This window comes from Solanum dulcamara, chromosome 3, assembly GCF_947179165.1.
Source record: "Solanum dulcamara chromosome 3, daSolDulc1.2, whole genome shotgun sequence".
Classification (NCBI taxonomy): Eukaryota; Viridiplantae; Streptophyta; class Magnoliopsida; order Solanales; family Solanaceae; genus Solanum; species Solanum dulcamara.
Genome location: NC_077239.1, coordinates 6030805 through 6039580, shown reverse-complemented (window position 1 = coordinate 6039580; position 8776 = coordinate 6030805).

The window sequence follows — 8776 nt, the reverse complement described above, 5'->3', positions numbered from 1 at the left end:
GTTTCTATATGAGTCAATATGATAAAAATATTTGTAATCTTGTAAGCGTAAATTAACTCTTATAAAATACTAAAAATATTCATTAAGTACTAAAGACGTGATTTATGTATATTTCTTACGGTGAAAATCTTGGTTTTATATGCTTGCAATATTATTCAATTCTATAAACATAGTTCTATATGACATAATATTATAAAATATTTATTAGCAAATATATAGGTATTGTATCTATTAAAGTAGCCTATTAAACTTATTAAATCTTAAACATGATTTCTATAAAAATTAACATGCTAAAGTCATGTAGGTATAGTTTCAATTAATATGCTGAAAATATTAAGTTTAAACCGTGACATATGATTTAATTAACATGGTGGAAATTATCTATCGAAAGCGTATGTACATGATATGTAATAATAGAATGATTGATAGTTTGAATAAAATATACAAGAGTTGGGCATGTTGTTTAATATATATAAATATTATGAAAATATTAAAATTGATAAACTAATTAAAATATAGGGTTTATCAATATTTGTTTGTGTGGTAAACGTATTTTATTTAAAATTAAAATCTGAAAGTCAACAAAAATAATTAAAATAACTAATTTCTTTCAGTATATTTGTTTAGTGCACACAACCATATAAAATTTGTGTCAAAGTAAAAAACAAAAAAATTACAAGTAGCACGTAGATTTCCCCTCTCCCTTTAGACAGTCCCCAAATGTATATTATTATACAGAGTAGAGTTTACAAGATTATTACAAACTAAAATAAAAGGTAAGTGGATAAATAATACAAAAATGTAAACGAAATAATGACATTTTAAACTTCCGCACTCCTCGTGTCTTGAACTTTGAAGTTCAAGCCCCTGCTAAATCATAAAGAAAACACAACCAATATACAAATATATAGAGAGGTATATCATGATTATATAATTTTGCTACAACAAAGCAAGCAAATAGAACAAGAACACATTTCAAAATAATAAACTAATATATCAAAGAAAATGGGAACTAACCAGGATACTTCATGTATTTATTTTGACAAGATATAATATGTAAGAACCTAAAGTAAAGACAGTACAATAAAATAGGAAAAGAAAGTACTAACCGATTAATATGAGTTTTATGTCAATGAAAAGCGATATCAATATCCGAGATCCAAACAAGTCGAAGTAGCAAAGAGGCAAAAGAAAAAGAGCTTAAAAGCAATTTAAGTATTTTGTTAAAAGCTTCTCTAAGTTCTAGTGTTCTTTTCTTTTCTTTTTATTTTTGTGTTCTTGTATTTTCTCTCTGTGTGTTCTTCCTTTTCTTTTTCTGTTTCGTGTGTGTCTTTGTGTCTACTTATATTGATCAATCTATGGGTAAAAATGCCATTAAGTCCATAAAGACAAATGGTCAAAAACTTTAATTCAAAAAAAATTCAAATAAGTGGACAATCAATCAAATTCTATCAACTTTCCAAGATTTACTCCTAAAATTACTCAAAAGATGTTTCATTTCAAAATAGTGGAGCATTAACCTTAAAGTGGTGGGACATTAAAATATTTAAAGTTGATAGTAACTTTATTTTAAACTTTCATAAAGGGACAAAATTAATTATGACACAATACAAAATGATTATATCATATTAGCAATTACTATAATTATTTTTAACACTAAAAACTTCAATCAACAAAATTTGTCATATCAAGTAAAACAAATTTAACCTTCTTCCTAAATTCAAATGAGAAAAACAAGATGTCATTTATCAAATAACTAATCCGATAGACACCCGGATTAAAAGATATGTATTTTATACAATGGTGAATAATAACAATCTTATTGTAAAAAAAAAAATTCAACTATACTTGTACATAATTAAATACAAGAATGTAAACATGGACAGAAAACAAACAACACAGACATGTATAATAATCTTAATCGATTAATAAGCAAGTAAACATCTAAAAATGAACTATATTTTGTGCATAATTAAAATGTAAGAACATGAATATGAATACTAACATGAACATGAACATGAACATGAACAAAAAAATAAAAAAAATAAAAAAATAAAAAAATAGATATATGCTTTGTAATACTAATCGATTAGGAACTAACAAACAACTTCGAATCTCAAGTTTAACAAATCATTTGAGGTAGACAATCAACCCAATATTTATTTTGAAAACAAAAATCTTGAATGAACAATACATGAATCATGGTTAATTAAATCTTCCAAACAAGGAACGTATCAAGAGTATCGAATACGAAAATATAATCAGCCCAACATCAACACAACAATCCTACAAAATTTAGATTTTGCAAGAAACATAACATATATATCTATATACACATATAATGAAGTAAAGTTTAAATGCAACCATACCAACAGCAACCATATGAAATCTAAGTTTGCAAGAAACACAATATATATATAAATCTATATACGTATATAATGACATAAAAGTAAAATGAAACCATACCAAGACGGATCTAGGAAGATCCGTTCTCGATTTATCGTCTTGTTCGTCTCATGGCGGCGCTGCTCGTGGTTGCCGTTGTCGCATCGTCGCTGGAAGTCGGAGCTCGCGCGAAGGAGGTTGCTCACTGTCTCGCCGTCGCTGCTGCTCCATCGGCTGTCGCCGCTGCTCCATCGGCCGTCGTTGCTGGAGAGGGGCTGTTGCGGCGTGAGAGAGAGAGAGGGAGGTGGCGCGGTGGAGGGAGAGAAGAAGAGAGTGAGGGAGGCGGCGGCTATGGCCTTTGTTGTTTCTTCTCCTTTGGAGAAGATAATGAATAGAGAGAGAGAGTTAGGTCCCTTTTTTTTTAGAAAGAAGAATGATAAGATAGTTTAGGGTTTTTGGGGTGTGGAAAAGATAAGAACGAATGGGAGCCGTCCGATCAAATGCAATCTACGGTTGAGATTGAAATTGAGATTAAAAATAGACTACATTAAAATTTAATTAGAATATAATTATAAGTAGTTATAAAAAATAAAATGTTATCTAATTATTTGTCAAATACATGTTGAATAAGTAAAATCATAAATTTATAAAATTATAATAATATATATATATAAAATAAATATGTATGTACATACAATATAAATATTTGCGTATATACATATAAAATGCCACATGTATATAATACATACTAAAATAGATATGTTAACATAAACAAAATAAAAAATAAAAATATATAATAAACTTAAATAATAACTCATTTTTTATATACATATGTACATAAGATCTATTAAAATAGAAGTAATACGTATATATTAATATGAATGAGTAAATAACAAAATAGACTTAGTAAGTAATATATTTTTTATATAAAGAAAATACTCATATATATATATATATATATATATATATATATATATATGATGCATCGTATGCATACTAGAATAGATATGACATACGTATTAACTAAAATTCACAATAAACTTAATTAATTTATACAAAGAAAACACACACCCACGTATAATATATACTAAATAATGTGAAAAAATATTTGAATGTACAAAGCTTGTCATTTTCATAAACGATAAAAAAAACGATGTTAATAATATTAACAAAAAAAAACAAAACAAATATGATATTATAAGCTATGAAATTCAAAATAATTGATTTTTTATTATTATTATTATTATTATTATTATTTTTGGTAAAAACTAAAAAAATATAAATTTATACATATATATATATATATAATACAAAAAAAATAATTATTTTTTAAAAAAATGCCTATCTATTAAGATAGTGATTCAAAAAATAATTATAGGTCGGTCAAAATTGGGTGTCAACAGCCATCGGGCCTGCATAAAGGATATGATCCCAATCGGTGAGCGACTATAAACACCCTTCTACAAGACCGGGGGAATACCAGGTATGGATAATGTAAAGGTCTTGGCATAACAGTCTAAAACCGCATGATAAGGGGATAGCCAATCCATGACCAGAATAACTTCGAAGTCCAGCATATCAAGTAAAATAAGATCTGCCCGAGTCTCGTGCCCCTGAATAGTCACCCCACAGGATCTACAAACCTGATCCACTACTAAAAAATCCCCTATCGGGGTCAAAAAATGTAACGAGACCTCAAGTGACTCATAAGGAATACCTAGACGTGGAGCAAAATATATAGACACATAGGAATACGTGGAACCTGGATCAAATAAAGCCAAAGAAGTCTGCTGACAAATAAGGATAGTACATGTGATAACATCATCTGATGCCTCAGCCTCTACCCTCGCCGAAGTAATATAGAAGTGGCCCTATCAGCCTCCCCTACGAACATTTGCCCTACCACCTGACTTGCCTCCCCGGGAACCTCCCCGAACACCCTACTCACCATCTCTGCGGCCATGACCCCGATCTATACATCCTGGTGGAGGTAGTACTACTACCAACGGTCTAGCCCGGTCGGGACACTCCCTAACCTAGTACTCTAGTGAGCCACAATCGAAGCATCTTGAAACTGAGCGACCCGTGATAACTCATCCGTGGTAGAAAGGAAGTGGACTTGATCCCCTCAAGCTCTACCCTGTGGTGGAACCCCCCGAATGGGGATGACTACCCTCAATTGCTGGCAGGGCGGCTTGAATCGGCTGGCTAGATTGACCCTGCTGGTACCTATCCTACTGGAACTGCTAGCGGGGCCTGCCATAACTATCATGGCCTCTAGAATGGGACCCACTATAGCTACCCTGATGTTTGGGTCTCTTATCACTGCCCTCTTAGGCTTGATGATGAATAATCTCGATCGTGCGGGCATGATCCACCACATCTAAAAAAGAGCAGCCCGCAGAAATAAGGTGCTCGGTCCCCAACCTTAGGTAAGGTCTCAATCCGCACATAAAACATCATACCCGCTCCTCCTCAGTGGGTAAAATCATAGTGGCATGTCGGGAAAGCTGATGAAATCTAGCCTCGTACTCTGCAATTGTCATGTGGCCCTACTCCAACTGAGTAAACTGATCCCAAAGTCGGTCCCAAACACTCCTAGGGATGTATCGAGCCAAGTAAGCTTCTGAGAACTAGGCTCATATCAATAGTGGTGATCCAGTTGGTCTGGACTGTAAATAAGAGCGCCACCACTGTCTGGCAGCCCCTCTGAACTGATGAGCAGTGAAGTCGCTGCCTCTGGACTCCACAAAACCCAAAGAATGGAGCTTCTCTTGACAGGTAGTCAAGAACTTCATGGCATCCTCGCCAATGGCTCCAGAAAATATCGGGGGTGACAGCCTCTGAAATACCCCTAACATCTTCTAATCTCATAATGAAATCATACCCTCCGGAACTATTGGCGGGGGTGCAACAACTGGTGGAGGTAGCTGAACCTCAGGTGTTGGCTGGACGGGCGAATCCCGCGGTGCTGATATATCCGTTACTGGAGTCGGGGCCTATAGTACAACCCCAATAGCCATGAGGAGCTGCACAATCACTGCCTATAGTGCTGGGTCATAACTGGTGCAGTTGGGGGGTGTGCTGGTGGTGGTTGTCCCTCTGGCTGTGTAGGAATAGAAGCGTCATGATGCTCCTCTACCAGCTTCGGCTCTATCTCTGGGTTGGGAGATGGTACTACTCCCCTACCTATTCCACGAGGATGACCTCTAGGCATGCCAAGCCTTGGTGTATTATCACCATCAGTGGTACCGCACGTACGAACCATCCCTTGCGAAAGAATGGAACAAATGAGATTTCACGAAATCAATAAGACACAACACTACACGAAATCATACTACATAAAGAATGTTCCTAATGACATCATGTAGCCTCCGAAGATAAGTTACGGACGTCTCTGCACCCATCTGCGAGACTTTAATAGATGTTAGCTCGGTACAAGTGAGACCAATGAACTTGGGGCTCTAATACCAACTTGTCACGACCCAATTTCTTAGGTCATGATGGCACCTACTATAACCCTCCAATAGGTAAGCCAACCCGTCAATCCGGAACTTCAAGTAATGGGTTTGAGGGAAGAAACAAGAGTGACAAATTATAAAGATAGGCAGAAAGAATAAGCGAAAGTAAACCAAAATATAATGTAAACAACGAAAGATCCCTCCCAAAACCTGAAAGTCATAAATACAGAGCTTCTATAAAATAAAAGACGAGTACAAGTCCCGAAAGTGGACCAAAAATATATATAACAACTGACTGGTCTCAAAAGGCAAAAGACGGGCCATCCATACTGAAGGAGACAGAAATAATCCAAAAACGTCAAGTGCTCACCCTAGTCTCTGAAGCTGACTGCAACAGGCTCGATCTATTAACGGTGGTAGCTGGTGCTTGGTCTTGTATCACGAAGGTAGATGCAGAGTGTAGTATGAGTACCAAGACAACAGGTACCCAGTAGGCATCATAGGCCGACTGAGCAAAAAAGGTGAAAACAATATGAAAAAGAGGAATAAGCCTAAATAGGAATCAACATAAACATCTAAAGTAAAAAGAGTACTATCTATGAGAGCTACAGCTAACTATACCCAACTGGTCCCTCATAAGCCCAATCGGGATACTCGTGCGTAATTTAAATAAAAACCCGAATGAACTCTCATAAGCTCACCGAGTACACAGAATAACTACAACTACCAAGGCTAGGAACCAAGAATCTGCGATGTTAGAAGCCGAAGTACTATATCATTTCCAAACCCAGAATCTCTAAGAGTCAATCGATCTAGTAGTGACTTAGGGATCGAGGCTGGGATTGGGACCCAAATGCTCACCTAAATGTTTAAAGTGGCCAAGGCCAGGACTGGATACCCGGATTCTTGCCATAATACATAAGTGTGGTTGAGGCCGGGATTGGGTACTCGGATACTCTCCGTAATACATCGGTATGATCGAGGCTATCTAAAGGGAGGGGTAAAATGGTTATTTTACAAAAAATCCAAAAATGACCTTCAGGGTCATTACATTTCAATACTTGAAAAATATTATTATAATAAATAGTATATTATAAGTATATTTGTTATACATTATAAGTATATATAATATATAATGTAAGTAATAGATAATATATTGTGACTATATTAGATATACATTGTAAGTATATATAATATATAATGTAAGTAATAGATAGTATATTGTGACTATATTAGATATACATTGTAAGTATATATAATATATAATGTAAGTAATATATTGTATATTATGGGTGTAATGACCTGTTAGGTCATTTTGAGGACTAGTGCTCTCTCTTTCATAAAGACCCTTTCCGTAAATTTAAGCAAAAAATTTGGACTTTTTGGTAACTTTGGTTAGTTAGTTAATGAATGATTTTAAATATTTAATTTGAGAAGATGATTAATGGGCCAAGTCCATAATTGATTTAATACCCTATATCACTTGGCCCATGTGAAAAAAATGAATTAAATTAAGTGGGGTTTACTATTTTTGAGTTATAACGTAAAGGAATCTCAGCGTCAAACACTACTGTGTTAGGGAGGCTAACTTTGCTCTTCAGGTAAAAGCCTAAACACAACCTTAATCTCTCTATATACATATTAATTGACATGTACATAAATCAAGAACATATTGATTGGTTGGGGAAAGAGACTTAAAATTTCTAAATTTTTAATTGTTAATTCACTACAGCTGATAGTTGCAAAGTAGTTTTTAAAAAATGGGAATAGGATTAGTGGGCCAAATCATGATGCAATGATAATCCAATTACTACATAATAATGATTGTACAGATATAATGGTTAATAATTTATGTTTATTGGGTAGGTTGGCAGTAACCGTTTATTTTGTGCAAATTCCGTACATTATTATCACAAGAATTTTGATAAATTGAGGTTTTAGGTCTATGGATTTTTGAACAAGATTTTGGTATTTAAAAAAAAATTAAGATTTAACCCTAGGCTTAAAATTTGAAAAATATGAGAGTTGATATGTTATTTGACATCAACATTAGGAACTTGATTTTAGATTTGGGTCTAGGCTAGACATATGGTAATATGAATGATGTTAGTTTCGAAATCTTATTATGATTATTTATTTGACTAGATTACATTGATTTGGAGGCCCAACGAAAAGGTAAGACTCAAGTTCCGGAGTGATTGCTTGATTATTTGAGACAAGTAAACTTCTAAATCTCAGTTTAAGCTTGTACATGCTAGTATTTCCTTGTTATATGCGTTGGGGAGTAACGAGAATTGAATTGGATTATTGACTGTATAATTGACCTTGAAATGGAGATATGGGGTATAAAATGGCAACCTAATGATATGTATTGGTGTGATCGATGTGATGAGATTATTGACTTATTTGAATAGATGAAATGACTATATTGATATGATATATGAAAAATTATTATTGATATCATGTTATTATCGTGAATTATATGAACATGAATTGATTGCATTGGTTTTGATATATTGTGGTGAGATTGAAAATGATATGAAACAAAGGAGTCGGGCCACACGCTCTGTGACAGGTATTATGAAATGAGGTCGGGCCATACGCTCTGTGGCAGAATATATATATTGAGGGGACAGGCCACACGTTCCATGGCAGGTATTATGAAATGGGGTCGGGCCACACGCTCTGTGGCAGGATATGTATATTGAGGGGACAGACCACACATTTCGTGGCAGATATTATGAAATGGGGTCGGGCCACATGCTCTGTGGCAGGATATGTATATTGAGGGGATGGGCCACACGCTCTGTGGCAGGTTACATGGAAAGAAATGTCCCCTATGGATTTCAGACTGTGATTCAGCAGATGTGTACCGATAGGACAAGCATGCATCATTTCATTACATTGCATCGCATTTTCTTTTCTTTTTG